The sequence below is a fragment of the Zootoca vivipara genome, chromosome 11 (assembly GCF_965207765.1).
Source record: "Zootoca vivipara chromosome 11, rZooViv2.hap1.1, whole genome shotgun sequence".
NCBI lineage: Eukaryota > Metazoa > Chordata > Lepidosauria > Squamata > Lacertidae > Zootoca > Zootoca vivipara.
This window is the reverse complement of record NC_142594.1, coordinates 3,349,530-3,374,606: the sequence shown is the minus strand read 5'-3', so window position 1 is coordinate 3,374,606 and position 25,077 is coordinate 3,349,530. Positions and strand designations below refer to the sequence as shown.

Sequence of the window (25,077 nt, the reverse complement as noted above, 5' to 3'; positions counted from 1 at the left end):
AAATAGTGATCAAAATATACTCTACACATACTCAAAGACAGTACTTATTCACATTTTTCAGAATCAAGAATGTATGGGCTCTGTTGGTACAATCCAAGATTGAGTGGCTACTCAGCTTGGTGACAGGGCCTAACTGGACATTGTGTGCCAATATTTGTATTATAATCCAGATACTAGAGTGTTGTTGTTTTAAGGAAAGCTGTTGAAAGAGGACCACAAGGAATGGAGAAGTAATGTAAGAGGAGCCACTGCTGTGGCCTCACAGTCTTTTCTCCATATTGAAGGGTAGGGAGGGAACCAGGCTGGTTGTCTGGGAGAGATTCTTATTTGTCACAAGTTACAAGTAAAGTTACAGGTGCTTAAAAAAACCAGTGAGTGGCGATTTCAGGGGGAGCAAGGGGGCAAAGGAAGGGACCCAGGTGGCGCTGTGGGTTAAACCACAGAGCCTAGGGCTTGCTGATCAGAAGGTCGGCAGTTCGAATCCCTGCAACGGGGTGAGCTCCCGTTGCTCGGTCCCAGCTCCTGCCAACCTAGCAGTTCGAAAGCACGTCAAAGTGCAAGTAGATAAATAGGTACTGCTCTGGAGGGAAGGTAAACGCCGTTTCCGTGTGCTGCTCTGGTTCGCCAGAAGCGGCTTTGTGATGCTGGCCACATGACCTGGAAGCTGTACAGCGGCTCCCTCGGCCAATAACGCAAGATGAGCGCGCAACCCCAGAGTCTGTCACGACTGGACCTAATGGTCAGGGGTACCTTTACACTTACCTTTTAAGGAGGCAAAGGACTGAGTGAATGTGCCATGGGTGATGGTGGATTGGCTCAGTAAAAGCCCAGCCCCAGCATTCAAGCAGGTTGTACTGTCTGAAACCTGGCTCCGTTAAGCTGGAGGCAGCACTTCCTTGTTTCATGAGCAGAAAAAATAGGAAAATAAGTTTTCATTGCAAGACCTGTTCAGGTGCCTTTATTTAGCCATGCCAGGAAAGATCACTGTGTTTGAAAGAGTAATGTTCATGAATCTCCTTGGGCTACACATCATCATGCTGTTTTGCTTTGTTTTAATCAAAGAGGGTTTAGATTGTCTGTAGCTGGGCCTCTTCTCTTTGGGCTATTTGCCTTTGTAAAGCACTTAAGGCATTTTCTAGATTCGGCACTGCTTAATTTTTCGTAATAGAAGCAGTGTGCAAATGAAATAAAAATCCCACCTTCTTTGATTAGGTAGTACAACGCCCAGCTTCTTAAATGGGGTCTGTCTGTTTCAGGACTCTTATCTCTGATTGATCTTTAATGACAAATGACCATAAGGACTGTATTGCTGGAAGGATTTTTTAAAATTTAATCCTGGTATTTCACCCATGGCCCTTGATTTTTACAGATTTGACACAATGGCTCCTAGGTAGAGGTCAACTACCCTAGCACTGAACTGCATTGATTCATGAGGCAGTGAATCTCCCCAATAATTTTGCAAACAATGTGTTTACACTCCGTCTTTGCCCTGTCATAGGAGGTATCCAGAAACATAAATGTCTTCTTTCTGTTAGTTATGGGATTTCAGATTGTATGTTCATCGAATGATCAAAACATATGGATCACTCCATACTAAGGAGTGATCATGAACACACTTGTTAGTGCAGATTTTTGGATTGATCGCCTGCACACATTTTTTGTACTCTGAGCTGGGGGTATTGCCAGGTTGATGTGTGTATTGTGTATATGGGGGTGGAGGAAGAAGCAATTTGCAGCTCTTTCATCATTATCATGGGAAACTGGATTTGCACATACAGTATGACCTGAGTGGCTTTTCCAGTGGCTCTTCACATGCAAGGTGCGTGAAAAGTCATGGAAGAAATGGTAGCTTTCCCCCACTTCCTCTCATTGCAGAAGTTGTCCACATGGGTGGGTGGTGTGAGATACAGAGACCCAAGTTCTGTTTCTTTTGCCTCTGGAAATCAGAGGTGGTTTATGGTGATCCCTTTTCTGAGATGCACAAGGGTATTTCTAGTCCTAATCTTTCTGATCTCAAGTTCCCTGTGAGAGCAGAGAAACGGATAAATACCGTATTCTGTCCATGGAAACATTTGCTTTAGCTTGGCTCCAAAAGCTCCTCAAAGTCCACTAGGAACTTAATAACTGTCAATCATCCCCTGCTTCCCTTATCCCAAGGAACGTAATCAGAATGTACAACAGTGATTGCACAGCAAACCGCACGACAGCACAATAGAAGATTAAGCTTTCAATGTTCTATCCATTTAGGAGAAGCCCTGCAGTATTCATTGTAAACTTTAATTGACTTTATAAACAGGGTGTTTCAGCATAAGTTGTTAATGTTTCATGTACATGTTTTGCTTTTTTTGGCTGCTATACCAGAATTTCCTTTGATCTTTTGATCTAAGCATTTAGGGCCTCAACACATCTGGAGTTTTCAGGGAGTGTGCTAAGGTAGGAGAGCGTGGCTTCCAGGAAGACTCAGACCTTCTTTTATAATGGATTTTTGGACTTCTCCCTCTTCTATATGACATCCTTTTATATATTTGAACATGGCTATCATATCACCCCTTAACCTTCTCTTCTCCAGGCTAAACATACCCAGCTCCCTAAGCCCTTCCTCATAAGGCATTGTTTCCAGGCCTTTGACCATTTTGGTTGCCCTCTTCTGGACACGTTCCAGCTTGTCAGTATCCTTCTTGAACTGTGGTGCCCAGAACTGGACACAGTACTCCAGGTGAGGTCTGACCAGAGCAGAATACAGTGGTACTATTACTTCCCTAGATCTAGATGCTATACTCCTCTTGATGCAGCCCAGAATTGCATTGGCTTTTTTAGCTGCTGCATCACACTGTTGACTCATGTCAAGTTTCTGGTCTACCAAGACTCCTAGATCCTTTTCACATGTACTGCTCTCAAGCCATGTGTCAACCATCCTGTATTTGTGCCTTTCAATTTTTTTGCCCAAGTGTAGTTCTTTACATTTCTCCCTGTTAAAATTCATCTTGTTTGCTTTGGCCCAGTTGTCTAATCTGTTAAGGTCATTTTGAAGTGTGATCCTGTCCTTTGGGGTATTAGCCACCCCTCCCAATTTGGTGTCATCTGCAAACTTGCTCAGGATGCCCTCAAGCCCATCATCCAAGTCATTGATAAAGATGTTGAATAAGACTGGGCCCAAGACAGAACCCTGTGGCACCCCACTAGTCACGTCTCTCCAGGATGAAGAGGAGCCATTGATGAGCACCCTTTGGGTTTGGTCAGCCAGCCAGTTACAAATCCACTGAATGGTAGCATTGTCTAGCCCGCATTTTGCCAGCTTCTTTACAAGAATATCATGGGGCACCTTGTCAAAGGCCTTGCTGAAATCAAGATAGGCTATATCCACAGCATTCCCTTCATCTACCAGGCTTGTAATTCTGTCAAAAAATGAGATCAGATTAGTCTGACATGACCTAAGTTCTCAAAGCTGTTAACCTACTGTAGCTCATGGTTGTCACCTGAATTTGCCAGATGTGTAACTGACAATCAATCACAGTCAGTCCATCATTTGAAAAACAAGACTTTAGAACTGTCTTACCCCAAAATGGTAACCAGACATTCCACTTTGACAACTGCAACTTTGCTTTAAGGAACCATTTGGCGCATAACTTATATATCTGAGTTTTTAACACTGCATACGAGATGCCATCCAACTGCCTTGGGCATGGGTAGGCAAACTAAGCCCCGGGGGCCGGATCCAGCCCAATCGCCTTCTAAATCCGGCCCGTAGACGGTCCAGGAATCAGTGTGTGTTTACATGAGTAGAATGTATCCTTTTTATATAAAATGCATCTCTGTGTTATTTGTGGGACCTGCCTGGTGTTTTTACATGAGTAGAATGTGTCCTTTTATTTAAAATGCATCTCTGGGGGGTGGAATTAGTAATAGTAATGATAAAAAATTGCAGTAGTGATTCAAGTTATAGTATGAGGTAAAAGACCACAAAAGGGGGGGTTACTATTGAAAGTAGATGGGGAGATATATGTATGTATGTATTTATTATTATTTATGTAATAATATTGTACAATAATATTGTACAATAATAATATTGTATTTATGTAATAATAATGTATTTAATAATAAATATTATGTATTTATTATTATTATTTGTTTGGGGGGGAAGGAGAGAGAAGAAAAGTGAGAAGAAGGAGAGGGATGGAAAGAGTAGAGAGTTTTGGAGTTAAGAAAAAAGAAAAAGAAAACTGAAGATGTTGAGGTGGTGGTATCTGAAAGGCTTTTTATATCTATATCTATATCTATATCTATCTATCTATATATATATATATTAAAAAGTATATAGAAAACCCCTTTGAGAGGAGGGAATTATTATTTACTTATTTATTATAGATAGATAGATAGATATAGGTATAGGTATATACACTTTAAAGATAAAAAGGAAAGAGAAAGAAGGAAAAATAATAGCTATAACAATAAAGTGGGGGGAAGTTTTTTTTGGGGGGCGGGGAAGAGAGGTGATGATAATATGGGAGGGCAGGGAGGGAGAGAGAAAAAGACTGTCCGATTCCCTCCCCCATTTAATTAAAAAAGAGAGAAATAAAAAAGTAAAAAGAAGAGGGATCAGGGCTGAAGCTGTGTTGGTTTAGGGCAGTGTTTCCCAACCAGTGTGCCTCCAGATGTTTTGGGACTACAACTCCCATCATCCCTAGCTAGCAAGACCAGCGGTCAGGAATGATGGGAGTTGTAGTCCCAAAACATCTGGAGGCACACTGGTTGGGAAACACTGGTTTAGGGCCTCTTTATGGGCACTGTCATTTTAATTCTTGAGAGTTTGAATGAATGAATGAATAATGTATTAAAATATATTTTTTAATTAAGAAAAGATATTTTTTGGATCCTGTGTCCATTTCCATCCGCCACTGGCACCCCTCTGCCGGCAGGGGAGGGCCCGCACAGCGCCTGTCTTCTCCTGGGCAATACCTTTACGCAGCTCCCCTATGGGCCCCTTCCCGCTTCCCTCCCTGGTCACCAGAGAGGTTGGGTTGGGGCCAAGTTTGGACTGGGTTACACCCTTTTATGCAGCCTCCCTGGCTCTCCAGGTCCCCTCCTACCTCTCTCTCTCTCAATGGCTGCAGCAGCGGCCAGTGAGTGTTCAGCTTGGCGGGCTCTGCTGAGTTGTCTGCTCAGCTCCGGAAGCCTCCAGACCTCCGAGCTCTGCTGGATCACTCATGGGGCAATCCCAGTCCTGGTGGAGCTGAGGTCGTAGGTGGTTAGGGGCTCCACACAGCCCTCTCCACCTTCACATTGGGGCCCCCCAGTTGGTCTTGGCGGTCCCTATGAGCTCGGCACGGCTGTTGCATTCACCATCTTGCTTAACCCATGCCTCTGTTATGGCTTTGAAGGCCAAATGGGAGAGGGAGTAAGTTTCCACCTAGAATCACAGAGTTGGAAGGGACCCTGAGGATCATCTAGTCTAGGCATCCCCAAACTCGGCCCTCCAGCTGTTTTGGGACTACAACTCCCATCATCCCTAGCTAACAGGACCAGTGGTCAGGGATGATGGGAACTGTAGTCCCAAAACAGCTGGAGGGCCGAGTTGGGGGGTGCCTGATCTAGTCAAACCCCCTGCAATGCAGGAATGTGCAGCTGTCCCCTACAGGGATCAAACCTGCTACCTTGCTGTTATCAGCACTATGTTCTAACCCAGGCTTCCTCAACCTTGGCCCTCCAGATGTTTTTGGCCTACAACTCCCATGATCCCTAGCTAGCAGGACCAGTGGGATGGGAATTGTAGTCTCAAAACATCTGGAGGGCTGAGGTTGAGGAAGCCTACTCTAACCAATTGAGTTATCCAGGCTGATAATTGTTCCATTATAACCTGTTCCATTGTTCATTCTAATTAAAACCAATGTTTACAGGAAGAGGTAATTGTCACAGGAAGAGGTAATGGCCAGAAATCAGTAAAGGTTAAGAATACTCAAACAGGAAGGGACAGCCACTATATTGGCAGTATGGAGAGCAGGAGACCATGTGTTTGGTTGCCTAGGTGATGTAGAAGGAAATACACATCCCAACCAAAGCAGCCGCGCTTTGCTGATTTCTGAAATGGAGTCTTGCTCTTTTGGAAATGGCAATAGCTACAGTATGTCAAATAGGCCAGCCTCTTCGCTGTTGGGGGAATGAAAACGCACTAGATTAATTTTACTTTCAAACATTGCCATTACCAAGATTTTGGAAATGCACATCTGCATATATTTTCAGAACTGAAGATAACAATGAAAAGAGGTCAACACAGTGAATCAGTCTCTGTGCTTGTGAAGAAAAAAATTGTGAAGGCAGAAAAGATTAAATTGAATGTTCACTTGATTTACTTCAGCTATAGAGGTGGTTTATCAATATTTTCTGAAGAGTTTTCCCCAGAGGGTCCCCCCCATTCCCATATTGTATTAATATTAATTAAGTAATTACAGTCTGCTGCTGTAATTGAATGTTTTCTATTCTATCCCGTGTGATAAAGTGAGCAAAATTTGACCTGGCTGGTCTAAAATTGGTCGGAAGCTGTATTAAGAATAGAGAAAGGCAAAATTCTCAGAGTAGTGGGACTGGTTTCTCATAGCATCCAATACAGTGGTACCTCAGGTTATAGACGCTTCAGGTTACAGACGCTTCAGGTTACAGACTCCGCTAACCCAAAAATAGTACCTCGGGTTAAGAAGTTTGCTTCAGGATGAGAACAGAAATTGTGCGGCGGCGGCAGCGGGAGGCCCCATTAGCTAAAATGGTATCTCAGGTTAAGAACAATTTCAGGTTAAGAACGGACCTCCAGAACGAATTAAGTTCTTGCATGTAGTCACTGGGAAGCAAGTGAACTTCATGGCAGCCATTGAAATTAGCAGCCCAAGATCTTGTTTCCTTCTTCTCCTTGGGTAATACAGTATGACTGCAACTTACGCACATTTAACATGTGCGGTTTCAGCTTTATACAGTTGAAGAACAGCCAATTAGACTGACACAAATTAAATGCACAAAAGGCAGACAACCTAAAGGTCTTTTGCATGCCTGTGTTAATAAGTGGAAGAAAGTTGCAACACGCAAGCATCACCTAACATTTGCAGTCAACTGCATGTCAAAAGTTTTTAATTATCAAAGATAAGATGAGGATGGTTTAGGATGAAATGTGATGTATGTAAACTGAAAAATGGAAAAAAAGTTGTGGATTTGGAAAAGATTGTGCAAAATAACTGATCAAAACATTTCAGTACCAATGGATTTTTTTGTGAGAGGTTTGCCATGTGTCCGGAATTTCCCAGACATACCTGGAATACTGCAGTCAGTGTCCGGACATATGGCAACCCATTGTCATTTTTGCTGATTTTCCTCAATAACTTTGGGTAAAACTAAAAAAATAAATAAAAATGCAACAACTTTGCCAAAAAAAAGCTCAGGCAATCCTAAATTAGTGGCGATGGTAGGTCTGCCAAGTATTCTAGTTTTCTTATAGATAGCTCTTACTTTACCCTGGATTCAATCTTCTTAATTCCATTTTTGTGGCTGTAGCTTTATTGAAGTACATCAATGAGTTAATGGGTCAATTTATTCTTCTGTTACAGCTGATAGACGTTTAAGCTAGAAGTAATGTACATTTGTAATATCTTTCATGCAGAAATCTTAGTGCACTTTAGAAATGTCGATTAAACCTGATTACTTGGAAATTGCATGCATGAGTAGTTTTAGAGTGGAGGCACAGAGCAAAGTAGGATTATAAACAAAAGCAATTTACTTGAGAGAAAGTGTGTGGAGGGGAAGGAAGACACGCAGAGGCTACCTGCGCAATTAGATTTGGGCAGTCATTCTAGTGTTTCCATAGTCGTCATTTTTGTAGCATTGCCAATGCCTTGTCTTTATTGATTACATTTATTTTAATGTCTTATGAAATTCCATCAGCCATAGAGCCATCTTTCTGGGCTGGTTCTTGAGGTCAGTATGGCTATGTTTTTGCCAATGCTCAGCAGTCAGAAAGGGACTTTGCCCAAGTAAAATGGAGGCAGTGCAAGGCTGTGTGGTACTCCTTCTAACTTCCAAGCACTCAGTTTAACATGAGTGAGTGTTCTCCTCTAGTGAAGTCTTTCAAGTGCAGACAGCTTGAGGAATGTGTGAAGGCAGAGGACATGATGCGCACTAGATAGACTGGGTCTCATGCAAGGGTTCATCTCGGAGGGGAGTCTGGGCCACTCTATCAGTTTATGGGCCTTGCCTTGGGAGGGGCCTCAAAACCTTAGAGCCAGCCCTAGGTTTTTCTAAAAGTATTTTTATTAAAGATTTCTTAATTTACAAAGGTATATGCAGTGTCTCTCTCTTATATTATTACATGTACTGTATTGTTTTTGTAAATCAGTTTCATTATTTGAGACATTGGAAAGAAAGAGGGGAAACAAGGTGAGTAGGGGGTGGGATTGGGTGGTGATGTTTTTGTTTTACTTGATATATGTGGGGTTTGATGTCAGCGTTGTTTGTGCAGGTTCTCTTTCATTCGCTTGCGTTCTTTTGGCGGTGAGAGAGATTGGGGAGAGCCAGCTCTAGGTTCATCTGGTTTCTACTTTGATGATGATGACTTACTAATATTTATTAAATTTGTATACTGTCCTTCACCTGCAGATCTCAGGGTGATTCACAAGATAAGGACACAAAATACATAAGAAAAACAAGAGCGAAATCAATAACCCCCCACCCCTCAAGAACACATCTAAAAGGCCATAGTTTAATCAGCTGAAGGCCCTGGTTATAGAGAAATGTTTTTGGCTGGTGCCTAAAGATATGCAATGAAGGTGGCCAGGCCAGCCTCCCTAGGGAGAACATCCCACAAGCAGGGAGCCACTGCAGAAAAGGCCCATTCTCATGGTTGCCACCCTCCAGGCCTCTCAGGGAGGAGGCACATGAAGAAGGGACTCAGATTGCACAGTCCAGTGATCCTTGGCTCCAGGGCGTATTCTGGCCACAACGAAAATTCTGAAGTGCATGTGTATTGCCTTTAGTTAATCAAGTTCCTAGTCCACGATATCTAATTGCTAGAATGCAGTTCCAACTTTTAGTGGTGTCAAGTTTTATTAATGCATATTACTTTTAGCAGGGACCCAGGTGGCACTGTGGTTAAACCACTGAGCCTAGGGCTTGCCGATCAGAAGGTCGGCGGTTCGAATCCCTGTGACGGGGTGAGCTCCTGTTGCTTGGTCCCAGCTCCTGCCAACCTAGCAGTTCGAAAGTACGTCAAAGTGCAAGTAGATAAATAGGGACCGCTCCGGCGAGAAAGTAAACAGCGTTTCCATGTGCTGCTCTGGTTTGCCAGAAGCGGCTTTGTCATGCTGGCCACATGACCTGGAAGCTATACGCCGGCTCCCTCGGCCAATAATGCGAGATGAGCGCGCAACCTCAGAGTCGGTCACGACTGGACCTAATGGTCAGGGGTCCCTTTACCTTTACCTTTATTACTTTTAGCACCCTGTTATACTCATCAGCAGACTGGCTAAATAAAAGTATTCACTACACTCCATGCCCAAATGTGAAGCTAGTTCTTCCTGAAATTCTAGAACATTTCCCCCCAGTTTCTTTCTCACTTTATCTGCCCTTGGTTATCTGTATGGGCCATGGGATGCTGTCTGACTTGAGAGTATTGGAAGGTAGGCGGGCAGAAAACCAAGAGGGGAGGGGAGCAGAATTATGTGTCCTGGAAGAGGGCATGGCTGGCTGCCTGGAAGAGTGGAAAGGAGCAATCCACACTGTGACATTTTGTTGCAAGTCTCATTTGTGGTTTTGTTGCTCGAGCCTCCTTAGTCTTAGTTTCGTTTAGTTAATAGAAGTTACTATTTGGCCCCAGAGCTCCTTTGTATTGTATAAAGATGTGTATCTCATTCTCATCTCTGGCAAAGAAAATAATGGTGTACAGTATTAAAAACCTGTTCCTCTACCTGAGATGCATATGCTTATTTGGTTGTTTCAGTTGCAGAAATGAAAATGCTATCTATCTAAATGTCACCTATCTAAATAAGCATCACAGATGCATGGCAGAACACAGTACCGTAGCATTGATAAAGGCAAAATATTGTAGTCACAGTGGTGCAGTTTTATTATCTAGCTCTTGCTAATTGTTTCTCATTGTGAAGCTCAGTTTCAACATTTTTCAGAAAATGTAATAATAGATCCAATAAAACTTTCACTCTTTACCTTTTGGACTACATGTTGGGATTAGTAGGGGAAATACTAATGAGAGTTCTGTCTGATTTGCGGGAGATTGAAGTATAAAACTGCCATTGTTTTATACATTGTTTTATAGAGCAATGTAACAAACTCCTGCCTCAATAAGCTATCGGTGTAAACACTGAGAGAGACAACAGAGAAAGGAAGATGGAAGAATATATGCAAATACAAGTATTTCGACCAGATTCTGTAGGGGAGAGGGCTAAGGCCTTATGGCAAAGAATTTGCAGGAAAGGTGGGTTTTGAGGAGGGATTCAAAGACAGAGAATGAGGTGCTTCCATGCCTCACAGGTGTTCTGTGGAAGCAGGAAGTTAAAACAGAATTCCCCCCTCTTCAAGCTGGCTTAGTTTTCAGCATAGCGTCAAGCTGCATTTCTGCCACTGTGGAACTGAGAGAAGTAATATACAAGTCAGAGCTGACACAAATCATGGCTTTCCATCAGTATTTTTCCAGATGAAAAGCCACATCCTTTATTGAAGACTCAGACTGTACATTTAGTAGAGTGGCACAGTTATTTTAAACAACCATCCCTCCCTAGTTGTATTTAATGTTGTGTAAGGAGATTTGCATGGTACAGATTATGTAAAACAGAGATTATGTAACAGAAGTGCTTCTGTAAATCTGTTCCCTGCAGAGGTTTGCAATGGGTGAGAATGTTTCCTTGAGCGCAGTGTTACAAACCCAGTATGTATACAGTTGGGAGGTCAGATTAATATAAACTGTGTCCAAATAAGGAAGATTTAACTTCAGTGCTTTGCTAAAGTGCCAAACATTCCAGGATGTCAAAGCTGCCAGTTTGGTTTGGTGTAGCTATATCTGCAAGACTGTGTTTAGCTGGTATAGCTGAAAAATGGCCCTACCCATTAGATACTGCTTGTTTTCTTAATTAGACCAGCGTGCCAGCATTTATTTGACAGGTGTTAGCCACATGGTCATTTGCAGGTGTAGCCAACAGGAGATCGGTAGCACACTGCAACTTTCTCATTTTCTTCTTCCACTCTCATAAGAAAATTTCCTCTTGTCTCTTCCATGTTTTGCTTTAGCCCTAGTGTATACAGTACTAGTGTATTATTAGGGACGTGGGTGGCGTTGTGGTCTAAATCACTGAGCCTCTAGGGCTTGCCAATCGGTCAGGTCGGCGGTTCAAATCCCCGTGATGGGTTGAGCTTCTGTTGCGCTGTTCAACATATTGGTCAACAATAGGCTGCTCCTATCAGCCTAGCAGTGCAAGTAGTTAAATAGGTAGCATTGCAGCACTCTGGCTTCCATCACAGTGTTGCGCCATAAGTGGTTTAGTCATGCTGTCTACATGACCCAGAAAGCTGTCTGTGGACAAACGCCAGCTCCCTCAGCCTGAATTGAGGTGAGCGCTGCATCCCATAGTCACCTTTAACTGGACTTAACCGTCCAGGGGGTTGTATAGTGTATTATTATACCGCATTGCTGCACTAACCCCATAGAAACATTTGTGTTACAATTTTATCTCTTGCCAGTTTTAATCAGTGTTTTCTCTTACGCTGCTTTGTGGTTGTACTCATGTTCCCCCACCATACGATTCAAATTGTTAGCCCCCCCCCTCACCCCCAAACTTTCTTTTCTCTGTCTGTACCACAATAGGTTTTGAGTGTACTCCTGGATACTGCCCTGAACCTGGGTATCCAGGTTTTGGTGGTGGCCAGGAGTGTGTTTGTACCATTATGTCTCAGGCACCAACAGCACCCTCGAGGTGTTGGCTCTGGCCACAGAGATTTATGCCTTTGTTACATCCTGATTGGATTACTGATACAAGCTCCACATGGGGCGGCCTTTGAAAAGTGCTCAGAAGCTTCAGAGGTTCCAAAACGCTGGTCACACCACTGACTGGTAGGGCTTGGCAATGTATCAATACATCATCCAACACCAGTTTGTAGACCATTTCATGAGAACCGTTTCAAAATCAATTGAGCTGGCAATTTTTTAAGGGCAAAGCACAGCCCTTAAAAAATCCAGGGGGCAGTGTAATTGTGAGCCCTCTGGTGGCTGGCTGGCTGCCTTCCCTTTTGGCTCCCTTTCCCCTCTGATGGCAGAACAGTTCCACGCCCAGCCTCGGCGCCTCCCAAAAACTGTGGTATCTCTACCCAGTGCAGAAATTGTAGGTGGCTGCTTCTTCCTTCTCCATCTATCTGTCTAGGGAGGAGTGGAAGGAGTTTGCTCTCTAGATGCAAGGGCTCACCTTCCTTTGAGAGGAGGAATGCACAGTGCAGATAACACATACCTATTAAGCTCATTGACAGCTCCTTCGCCCAATCTCTACCCCCACCATGTTTCAGACGTTATGATATATCACTAAATCGCGATGTTTAGCTGGTGATATATCATGTTGTTGAAAACAGATATCACCCAACCCTGATTATGTCCTATAACACCCTACATGGCTTGGGCTCACAGATCCTGGGTGTTAAAATCCTTGGATGAGCACCTTCTTGGATGAGGTCTATCAAAAGGGGAGGCATGGTTGGTTGTGACATGAGAGACATTCTTTTCTGTGGAATTTCCTCCCATGAGAGGTTAGACTGGCTCCCTCTTTGCTATCCTTCTACCAGCAGGCTAAAGCTTTCCTATTCAGACAGGCCTTTGAAAACTAAGGTGCAAACCAGGCATCGGCAACCTCCGGCCCATGGGTCGGAAGCTGCCCACAGAGGCCATTTATCTGGCCCACGAGCCACCTGGTCACCGAGCCGCCCGCTCAGCAAGTCCCCGCATAGCGCCATGCTAAACAGGTGGAGCACCAAAAAAAAACCTGGGGACTCGCTGAGTGGTTCCGAAAATGGCATCTGTGCATGCACAGATGCCAGAAACAGCGTCTGGGCATGCACAGACGCTGGAAATCACTTCTGCGCATGCCCAGGCATGCGCCGAAGCAAGTTCCGGTGCCGCGCTGCCCATGCCCAGAAGCTAGTCCGTGGGCCGGACACGCTCTGGACTTGTGCAGAAGCGATTTCCGGTGCTGCACTGCCCATTTTCAGGTTGAGGAAGCCAGCATTTGTCTGCAGACAGCTTTCTGGGTTATGTGGCCAGCATGACTAAACCGCTTCTGGTGCAACGGGACACCATGACGGAAGCCAGAGCACTTGGAAATGCTGTTTACCTTCCCACTGCTGCGATACCTATTGATCTACTCACGCTGGTATGCTTTCAGAATTTGACTGGAGCTAACCGTCCAGGGGTCCTTTACTCTTTTTTAAACCTTTATATATAACACTGCACATAAAGAGCTATAAAACATCTTAAAAATCCTTCTACATACATCAACAAAGATTACAAATCATAGGATGTATACATGCATGGCTCCATACTGATATCAACTTCCCACATTTACATTGGGGTGCCCCAAGCCATTTGGTCTCAACTATTACACTTTAACCTAGTTGCCTTGGCAACCAGACCTTCATTGAGAATGGAAGAGGGTCTCCCATCTCCTCTTTCTAGGCCTCAGATAGCTTCAAGGAGAAAGGCTAGTTGTCACCCAGATGCTCATCCAACAAATAACTTTTAGCAAAGCATCACTTGCCCCTCCAGGGTCAGATAAGGCAAGAAGGCTGGTATGCAATGTTTGCACAGAAATACACAGTATAGGAGGAAGGCATGAAGGTTACAAAATGCAGGCACACAAGAATCGTTCATTGATGCATTCTATCTAAAAGGTTAAATGCAATAAATATTGAAACCATTAAGCAAGATCAAAATCTAGATCTAAGGCCAGATGGAATATATTATCACCAGTTTGGGAGAAAGGCAAGATATAAATGCATAATAACAACATGTTAAATGGCTCAGGACTGCAATATGAACCAACTCAGATCCTGCAATCAACATCTAAGGTCCTTCTTTGTATGCCAGCTTAAGGAGAGGTCTGGCAGGTAGAAACATGAGAACAGGCCTTTTCTGTAGTGGCTCCCGGTTTGTGGAATGGTCTTTCCAGGGAGGGAATTTTTCCTTGATCATTTCAACTAATTCATTGACATCAAGGAGGTGAGATTTAATCCTTACCTCTTAGCAACAATTCTGCTAAACTAGCCCCTCCTCATGTCATAGTTGGCAACAATGGGAACATTTTTAAAAAATAGCAATTGCAGCAAAGGGCAATTTTCATTACAATTGTGACTGGGGTGGTAAAGTTAAATCTTCCCTCCCCATCTGCCGTGGTCCTAATGAAAATAATGCCCTCTGAACCAAAATGTAAACCATGTAGATATTTATGTTTTATTAAAGTAATAAATAAGCAGTATTAAAAAATAATAAATAAAAACATGAACATGTTCAGATTTACAGTATTAGGTATTTAAGCTGGACCATTTCACTCCTGATCTTTGATATGTTCTATCTATAGAAAATGGTTTATATTTAAGCACATAAAGCTTATTAAGATAAGATAAACCAATCATAAAGATGTTTCTGTGTTAATGAAGAGATAACTAAGCAGTGTTGCACCTGGAGAAAATTTTGCTAGCTAAACTTGCTTCTAGCCAAGGTGACAAACTCTGGTTTGAAGCTAACCAAGACCATTGTCGGAACCAAAAGTCACAGGTGCATTCACATAATGGGAATTAATAGAGCATGAACATGTAGGATACTCCTGGTTTCTTGTCTATACCTGGTTTTACATCTGCATCGAGTCCACAGGCTTTCCCTAGCACTAAAATTTATTAAAACTGGTTCTTGATGCAATGCAAATAAAATAGATGGTGGGTCTTATCCTCTTGCCTGTGAATCTTTGTAAATGCAGTACATAGCAATTAGAGTGATAGCTGTAATTATGTTGTCAAATATGCATTTTCCCCATAGCAGCAATGAAATTGATATAATAGAAGCTATATTTTACAGCTTGAGGTGGGCACAGATTCTGCTTTGAGACACACCCAAGTGTTGCATGTGTTGGGAAGCCTTTCCCATTGAAATGTGGGTCAGACCTTGCATATTTCCCCACCCCACCCCCACTCCTGATATTAGTTGAATAGAAATCTCACTAATTTTTCCATTTTGTAATGTTTTTATGCATTACAGAGCCTTTAAGAAAAACTGTTACAATTGCTCCTGAGTTCCCCCACAATTCATGCTTCTATATATTTTGGAACGTGATTTTTCTGTCTGTCCTTTTTTTCTTTTTTCTTTTTTGTTCTCTATACGTTTGGATGCCTCTCAAGGTATTGGCACCAAACTTGGCATAAAGTTTTTTTTGGGGGGCGTTCTTCATTGATGTTTGGACATCAGTCACCATTTTGAATCGTGCCTGTTAAGATATTGTCATGAAACTTGACATAAGGATTCCCAAGGTGGACAACAAACTTCATTGCTTATTGAACACTTGGCGCCATTTTGAATCAAGATGATAGACCAAAACATAACTTTGTTGCTTGTGATTTACCATTTTTTTTACACAGGTCTGGCCACTTCATGAGATATTGTTGCCAAATTTCCTTCCTACTTTCACCATCTGCAAGTAGGGTGGAGAATATTTGGGTGGGCCTTTTTGCTCAAATCCTATAGAAAATGGTCTATTTGGGTTAAGACAGTAATAAAATGTTTGGTTAGAGATCTACCCTATCCTCTAGCCCAACATGTAGTTAATATAGATGGAATGAATATTAAAACATGTTTATGTCTGTAATATAGATGTTCTCTTTGGTTTTAGTCTAGTCCTAGGCAACAAGATTGGTTCCCAACAAGCAAGAGATCTCTAGATGTGGAAATATGGTTTTGGAGTACATAGTGTGTATGCATTTCTTAGTTAGTAATTTTAGTTTGCATTGTATGTAAACATAGAACAGTGCTTTATGCTGGGTCCCAAAATATAGTCCAGCTAGTTCAGTATTGTACTTCCTAGTACTGCCTGTGAATTTTAGGGATTGAGGCCAGGAACTTTTTGCATGCAACGTGTGTGCTCTACCACATCTTTACAAACTGTCTGGAAGCTCTGCTGAAAGGCAGTATATCCATCATTTAAATTAACAAATAAGATGCCACTGGGCTACAGTGCCCCTTGAAAGTAGTTCGTAAACTAAAGTTAGTACAAAATATAGCAGCTAGATTACTAACTGGGCCAGGACGTATAGAATGCACCTCACCAATTTTAAAACTACACTGTCTCCTCATTTTTTTCTTAGTCCAAATTTTGGTCTTAACCTTAAAATCCCTAAATGTCTTGGGAATAGACTACCTTAAGAGTAGAACCCATGAGTGGCTCTACAATTTCTAGACCATAGCTGCCAAGTTCCAGCCTAAGAAATAAGGGACTGGACCGGAAGTAGCAGACCGGAAGTAGCGTTGCCGCCATTTTGGAACTGGGCGGAGCATGCTCAGAAGCTACTTTTGATGCTGCTCTGCCCTGTTCCAAAATGGCCGCTGCACCAGAAGTCACGCTGCAGCCATTTTGGAACTGGGCAAAGCAGCATCAAAAGTTGCTTCTGAGCATGCTCTGACCAGTTCCAAAATGGCCACCGCGCCAGAATAAACTGGGGGAAAAACAAAAAAAAATCTGTTTTTTCGGCTGGGGACAGCTGGAAAAACGGGGGTTTCCCGGGGAATACAGGAGACTTGGCAACTATGTTCTAGACTAATCCCAGGAAGCCTGGAAGTCATGCCCTCTTACCTGGAAGTATTGTCCTCTGTTCAATGTGTGTATGGATGCCAAGCTATTGTACTCAAAGCAGGTTTTAGCTACAAACTCTATTCGAGTTGTGGCTCCCATTAAATTCTGAACTTTCTGTAGTGTGTTTCCAGGAGTGAAGTTAGAGACCCCATTCCAGAATCTGGCTGCATTAACTAGTTTAAAATGTGGATTACTACATTGCTTTAAAATGGGGTGGGTGAGTTTGCAATGTGGAATGATAAAGGCTTGTCACATGCAAGCCTCCTTCACTGTCATATGAACATGGGATACAGACTGTATTCAAGTCTTTAATGGAAAATGCATGACAGACTCATCAGCTGTGCTGATAAGAAGCATGCTTTATTCACAAGATGCTGAATGTGGTCTAATCCCTGTCTCTCTGTTTCATTTCTTTGCTCATTGTCCTGCATTTACAGTAACCTATTGAGAGCCTTGGAACTACCGTAGTTTAAAGGTCTCATGGGCAGCACAGTGCTCCATGCTGTGGATGCTGCTGTGTTAGAACAAATGTTCCTTGGTCTTAGCTTTGTGGGTGGAATAATAAGCACATTAAACAACTGCAAGTGGAGGAATGGAGAGCATTTAGTCTAATGGCAAGAACATTGAAAGGGGATAGGCTGAGAACTAGGAAGATGTATTGTTTGTGTTTTGCCTTCAGGACTTGACTGTTGCAATATGCACTCTTGCAGAAGGAAACTTCCTGCCTCTTGATCAGGGATGAGTTTCTAGGGGAACACAGAGCATCAGTGCTCCAGCATCTGTGTAGGCTTTCTGCAGCATTCAAGGCAGCATCATTCAAAACTCTGGTTTTAATCTCTGAAGCTCCAAGTAGTTGGCAGAACCACAAGCAACTGGGTTTGTGCCCTGGAAAGGCCCCAACTAGGGTGCCCAAGATAGTTTTAACTTTAAATCCCTTCTTTTGAATTGATGCAAGGAATCCTATCAAAAACAATTATGTGGTTTATATTTTGTCCCCCTGGGTGAGAGCCTATGCTAGCTAGCCCTAGAGCAATTTGTTGTAAGAATTTAAAGGTTACACACACACACACACACACACACACACACACACACACACGTTCATAAACATGTACATGAATGTACAGGCAAATGTCTGAAACAGCACAGGAAGACAGGCCTGACTGACACCATTTTGACTCTCTCTGACCAGAATCACACACACATTTCCACATGACTATCAACTTGGGAGCCATAATCCTGTAAGCCGGAGTCTCTGCCAACTGGACATTTCCCCATCAATGGTGCCAGACTACTAGCCATCTCATTCACAATGGAAGACTCCTCCAAACAAAAGATAGTGATAAACTTTTAGGAAACTGTTAATTTCTCTTTTTTAAAAAAATAATACTTTATTATTTAAAATATTGCATACATAACATATATATGTCATAAACACAACATAAACTTTCCTCTCATTAAATCATATACAGAAAATATGTGAAAAACAAAATACACAATTCAACATAAATTCTTCTTCGCAATGTGAATAGTATACCATCCTTATATTTCATCCTAGTTCTTCCCTCTTAGATACTTCCCGTCCTTCTTATTATACAATAGCAAATTCTTTATGCTCCTGCATTATGAATTTCTTCCTTTCTTTTCCTGATTTCTCCTGATCTCACTTTTCTGTTTTTCAGACGTTATTCTATATCTGCTAATATGGAATTATTAGGATAGTAATTTTTTAGATATTTTTTGTAAACACTCCATTCTTTAGATACTTTTTGTGTTAATGATCCCCTGATTGAGTCAGTAAGTTTTGCCAGCTGTACGTATTCTAGCATGAGCGTTTGCCACTCCATTACAGTGGGTAGGTTCTCACTCTTCCACTTCCTTGCCACTAATACCCTGGCCGCGGTCATTGCATAAAGCAGCAAAGATTTTGTTTCTTTTTGGATTTCTGGTGGTAGTATATTTAACAAAAACATTTCCGGCCTTTTTTTTTATTGGTTGTTTAAATAACTTTTTAATTTCTTCGTGTATGTTACTCCAATATCTTCTAATCTCCTGGCAATTCCACCACATATGGTAATATGATCCAGTATCTTTTTTGCAACGCCAGCATTGGGGGCTCGGTCCTCCATACATTTTTGCTAATTTTTGTGGGGTGAGATGCCACCTATAGAACATTTTCATGTTATTCTCCTGCAGACTGTAACATGCTGTGAACTTCATATTATCTGCGCACATTTTCTCCCATTGTTCTATTTGAATATTATGGCCAAAGTCTTGGGCCCAAAGTCTTTCTCTTTGTGTTTAGGAATTCACACCTGGGAGGGGTGAGAGGAGGACTAGGAGAGGTGTCAAAGGTGCTCAGATTTCTACCTTGAACGGTCCCTTTTTGTGAGATATTGATTACGTAGCTGTGATGTAGGAATGATGTATTTTGGGGGTGTTTCTTGGTGATGGGAAAACTGATAAAAGTGGAGGTTCTCTTTTGTTCTGGGTTCCTTCCTTGCTCTCCTGCGTGAGGGGAAGGACCCTGTTGCAACAAGTATGGCTAATGCTGGGGAGCAAAGAACAGTGCTAAGAGCAAAAGGGGGGGGAAGATACTACACACAATCACATCAGGGTTTCCCCCCTGTCTCCCATGGAAGGTGGGGGGAGAGAGAGCGAGAACACAAATAGAACATGAATGGTCCTCTACTCAGGCTTTTCCGATTCCTTGTTGTTGTTTAGTCGTTTAGTCGTGTCCGACTCTTCGTGACCCCATGGACCATAGCACGCCAGGCACTCCTGTCTTGCACTGCCTCCCGCAGTTTGGTCAAACTCATGTTCGTAGCTTCGAGAACACTGTCCAACCATCTTGTCCTCTGTCGTCCCCTTCTCCTAGTGCCCTCAATCTTTCCCAACATCAGGGTCTTTTCCAAGGATTCTTCTCTTCTCATGAGGTGGCCAAAGTATTGGAGCCTCAGCTTCACGATCTGTCCTTCTAGGGAGCACTCAGGGCTGATTTCCTTAAGAATGGATAGGTTTGATCTTCTTGCAGTCCATGGGACTCTCAAGAGTCTCCTCCAGCACCATAATTCAAAAGCATCAATTCTTCGGCGATCAGCCTTCTTTATGGTCCAGCTCTCACTTCCATACATCACTACTGGGAAAACCATAGCTTTAACTATACGGACCTTTGTCGGCAAAGTGATGTCTCTGCTTTTTAAGATGCTGTCTAGGTTTGTCATTGCTTTTCTCCCAAGAAGCAGGCGTCTTTTAATTTCGTGACTGCTGTCACCATCTGCAGTGATCAAGGAGCCCAAGAAAGTAAAATCTCTCACTGCCTCCATTTCTTCCCCTTCTATTTGCCAGGAGGTGATGGGACCAGTGGCCATGATCTTGGTTTTTTTGATGTTGAGCTTCAGACCATATTTTGCGCTCTCCTCTTTCACCCTCATTAAAAGGTTCTTTAATTCCTCCTCGCTTTCTGCCATCAAGGTTGTGTCATCTGCATATCTGAGGTTGTTGATATTTCTTCCGGCAATCTTAATTCCGGCTTGGGATTCATCTAGTCCAGCCTTTCGCATGATGAATTCTGCATATAAGTTAAATAAGCAGGGAGACAATATACAACCTTGTCGTACTCCTTTCCCAATTTTGAACCAATCAGTTGTTCCATATCCAGTTCTAACTGTAGCTTCTTGTCCCACATAGAGATTTCTCAGGAGACAGATGAGGTGATCAGGCACTCCCATTTCTTTAAGAACTTGCCATAGTTTGCTGTGGTCGACACAGTCAAAGGCTTTTGCATAGTCAATGAAGCAGAAGTAGACGTTTTTCTGGAACTCTCTAGCTTTCTCCATAATCCAGCGCATGTTTGCTATTTGGTCTCTGGTTCCTCTGCCCTTTCGAAATCCAGCTTGCACTTCTGGGAGTTCTCGGTCCACATACTGCCTAAGCCTGCCTTGTAGAATTTTAAGCATAACCTTGCTAGCGTGTGAAATGAGCGCAATTGTGCGGTAGTTGGAGCATTCTTTGGCACTGCCCTTCTTTGGAATTGGGATGTAGACTGATCTTCTCCAATCCTCTGGCCATTGCTGAGTTTTCCAAACTTGCTGGCATATTGGGTGTAGCACCTTAACAGCATCATCTTTTAAAATTTTAAATAGTTCAGCTGGAATATCATCACTTCCACTGGCCTTGTTATTAGCAATGCTTTCTAAGGCCCATTTGACTTCACTCTCCAAGATGTCTGGCTCAAGGTCAGCAACCACACTACCTGGGGTGTATGAGACCTCCATATCTTTCTGGTATAATTCCTCTGTGTATTCTTGCCACCTCTTCTTGATGTCTTCTGCTTCTGTTAGGTCCTTACCACTTTTGTCCTTGATTATGGTAATCTTTGTACGAAATGTTCCTTTCATATCTCCAATTTTCTTGAACAGATCTCTGGTTTTCCCCATTCTATTGTTTTCCTCTATTTCTTTGCATTGCTCATTTAAGAAGACCCTCTTGTCTCTCCTTGCTGTTTTTTGGAAATCTGCATTCAGTTTCCTGTATCTTTCCCTATCTCCCTTGCATTTTGCTTGCCTCCTCTCCTCCGCTATTTGTAAGGCCTCGTTGGATAGCCATTTTGCTTTCTTGCATTTCCTTTTCCTTGGGATGGTTTTCGTTGCTGCCTCCTGTATAATGTTACGAGCCTCCATCCATAGTTCTTCAGGCACTCTGTCCACCAAATCTAAATCCTTAAACCTGTTCCTCACTTCCACTGTGTATTCATAAGGGATTTGATTCAGATTGTATCTTACTGGCCCAGTGGTTTTTCCTACTTTCTTCAGTTTAAGCTGGAATTTTGCTATAAGAAGCTGATGATCTGAGTTACAGTCAGCTCCAGGTCTTGTTTTTGCTGACTGTATAGAGCTTCTCCATCTTTGGCTGCAGAGAATATAATCAATCTGATTTCGATGCTGCCCATTTGGTGATATCCATGTGTAGAGTCGTCTCTTGTGTTGTTGGAAGAGAGTGTTTGTGATGACCAGCTTGTTCTCTTGACAGAACTCTATTAGCCTTTGCCCTGCTTCATTTTGAACTCCAAGGCCAAACTTGCCAGTTGTTCCTTTTATCTCTTGATTCCCTACTTTAGCATTCCAATCCCCTGTAATGAGAAGAACATCCTTCTTTGGTGTCATTTCTAGAAGTTGTTGTAGGTCTTCATAGAATTGGTCAATTTCACTTTCTTCAGCACCGGTAGTTGGTGCATAAACTTGGATTACTGTGATGTTAAAAGGTCTGCCTTGGATTCGTATCGAGATCATTCTGTCATTTTTGAGATTGCATCCCATTACAGCTTTTGCCACTCTTTTGTTGACTATGAGGGCCACTCCATTTCTGCTACAGGATTCTTGCCCACAGTAGTAGATATGATAGTCACCCGAACTGAATTCGCCCATTCCCTTCCATTTTAGTTCACTGATGCCCAGGATGTCGATATTTATTCTTGTCATCTCATTTTTGACCACATCCAGCTTACCTCCACTCATGGTTCTTACATTCCAGGTTCCTATGCAATATTTTTCTTTACAGCATCGGACTTTCCTTTCGCTTCCAGGCATATCCGCAACTGAGTGTCCTTTCGGCTTTGGCCCAGCCGCTTCATCAGCTCTGAATCTACTTGTACTTGTCCTCCGCTCTTCCTCAGTAGCATGTTGGACGCCTTCCGACCTGAGGGGCTCATCTTCCAGCGTCATAACTTTTATATGCCTGTTGTCTTTGTCCATGGAGTTTTCTTGGCAGGGATACTGGAGTGGCTTGCCAGTTCCTTCTCCAGGTGGATCACGTTTAGTCAAAACTCTCCACTATGACCTGTCCAACTTGGGTGGCCCTGCATGGCATAGCTCATAGCTTCTCTGAGTTATTCAAGCCCCTTCGCCACGACAAGGCATTGATCCATGAAGGGGATTCCTTAAGAAATATCAAATAAATCTTTCGACTGCCACCCCACTTAACCTTTTGGGGATTGTGACACCACAGCTAGCACTCAGTGTCTTGTGGCTTTTCAGCTGATGCTTTCAGCTCGGTTGTTCTACTGCAAAAGGTCAGAGAATCAGAGAGAATATCAAGAGACATATCCGTGTATTTGAGGGCAGTTTTCTTTATCCTTTTGGTTTCTCCTTTGTGTACTATAAAGGGTAATCCTTGAGGACTTGGATGAAATGCTGAAGGACGGTCCATGCTTGTTCTTGTGGTGTTGAAGGGAAAAAATATATGTGATCTTTAGGCAAGCATATCAGCTAAATTGTGTGCGTGTTTACATGAACTGAATTCTGATATTGTAAATTTAGTTACTTTACAACAGGCACCTCCAAACATTGGCCCTCCAGATGTTTTGGACTACAATTCCCATCTTCCCCGACCACTGGTACTGTTAGCTAGGGATCATGGGAGTTGTAGGCCAAAACATCTGGAGGGACGCAGTTTGGGAATGCCTGCTTTACAAGTACAGGCAGTGACCATTTTAGGCATGTCCAGTTGACCTCTGGTCACTAATGTGTGGGTCCTTTTGGACCTGGAAGAGGGTGGAACAGGGTTGGGCACACTTATACGCACTCTGCTAGAACACTCGGGGACTGGGAATGGAACCCGCCTATATTGTTTTTCTTTCGAAAAGGAACCACCCAAGTCTACCTCAGAAATGATCCATAGTAATCAGATTAATTTTTTCGACATCTGCTGAATATCTGAAAATTAATCTGAGCTGTAGGTTGGAGCTTGGTGTATGTTGGTAACTTGATTGCCAGATGCCAGAACCCAGTCAGCTGTGTGGGGTTCCTCAAAGTTACATGCCAGTTTTAGTTGATTAATCTATTAATTGTGTTTGTAAACTTTAATTGGTTTAATTAAAACTAGTTGAGCTTTTTGAATGTCTGTGGTAACCTTGGGAAAGGAGCAGGGGAGAGAACGTCAGTCCTGACTCCATATAAACTCATCACTAAATTCTCATATTTTTTAGTAGTGGTTCTTTTGTGCCAGACCCAAAACTTTGAAGCTTTGATGGTTCTGCTCTTGGTATGGAATGTATCACAAGTGGTATGAATATGTAGCCCCTGCTTTCTGTGATCTTTTGTAGCTATCTGGTATACCTGAACTATTCAGTTAAAGTATATTATTGGTAGTTCTTAAATATATATCTTTAGCTTTATTTTAGTAAATAAAGTGGAGGAATTTGCTGCATCATTGTCTATACCAATGTTCGAAAAACTCAGATATATAAGCTACACACCAGATGTCTCCTCAAACCAGATTGCAGTCACCAAAACTGAATGTCTAGTACTCTTTACAATACCAAGTTCACATTTTATTAGAGCTATTTGATGTGATCAGAACTTGGGCTTATCTCATTCAATATTTTTACTCTTCTTCTGTCTATATTTAATATTTACATGGCCGATAGATTGCATGAGTTGACTACCATAAGCACACAGCAGCAGCATTGTTGCAATGAACCAAGTGAGGGAATTAATGTGGCCAAATATCCTCACAGCTGGTTCACATGGTCAGTTTTACCAAAAGCATGAACAGGTGAAATGAATCTTCATGAATTGATTACAAAGCTTTATGCATAAGTGAATTAGGCCCTAATCCCTAACAAATCACATAGGCAATGAGTATCAGATCTAGTGGTAGCCACTAGTGGTTGCAAAGTTAAGCAATTTGAACATCATCAGGATTGTCTATTTAATATGTAAATAATAATACACAGCATTTATATGTGCTTTTGGTGCTTAACATATGCTAGATTAGTAATCCTAACATTCTGTGAGATGTCAGAATTATAATCCTTTTGTTGGAGATGGACAGTGAGACTGAGGGAATACTGATTTCTTGTAGGTTGGGGGTAGGAATCCTGTATATTTTCAGATGTTGTTGGACTACATCTCTCAGACCTTTCAAAACAAGCAGTCAGCCAAGGCTGGCCATATTTCATTGTGCTCTGTGCTGCTGTCCAGGGTCCTGATTGCTTTGCTATCTCGTCATTTCCAAGTCCCTGTGCTGACCCAGAAGAAATAGACTTGATTGGGTGGGAAGCAGCCATTGACACAATTTTTGTGTGTGCAAGTCAGCTGTTGCATCAGTTGTGTGTGAAGGCACAGCCTGGTGGTCCATTCTAGGAGAGACAACAATGGGAGTGCAACGGTCCCTTATAGGCCCTCTAGCCACTTAAAAGTGAATTGTGAGTTGTCTTTGTTTA

The 25,077-nt window shown here is 42.5% G+C and overlaps 1 protein-coding gene across 1 annotated transcript in view; it reads left to right on the top strand.

Moving 5' to 3' along the window:
- VOPP1 (VOPP1 WW domain binding protein) overlaps positions 1-25,077 on the top strand; it is a 37,301-nt gene that overhangs the window by 1,470 nt on the left and 10,754 nt on the right. The window lies entirely within an intron of this gene.